Here is a 243-nt window from a genome sequence, read left to right as displayed (position 1 = left end):
CCGACGAGACGAGGGGGCCTGCCGACTCTGTGGGAACCGGTTCTTTTGCTCCGCTCGGGCCGCACTCTGGGTTGAGCTCTCGGATTCACTCCCGCACGGCGGCCGCTTTGCTAAGACGAGCGCGCACAGGCACCGCCAGCCGCTGGCTCCCGCTGCGCCCGCAGCCTCTAGCCCGGCTGCGCGCCGTAAATACCGCTCCGCTCCGGGAGCGGGCCCGGCGCCGCCCCGCCCCGGGCCCGCACC

The sequence above is a fragment of the Myotis davidii genome, unplaced genomic scaffold, assembly GCF_000327345.1.
Source record: "Myotis davidii unplaced genomic scaffold, ASM32734v1 scaffold45, whole genome shotgun sequence".
Taxonomy (NCBI): Eukaryota; Metazoa; Chordata; class Mammalia; order Chiroptera; family Vespertilionidae; genus Myotis; species Myotis davidii.
This window is presented reverse-complemented; position numbering follows the sequence as displayed.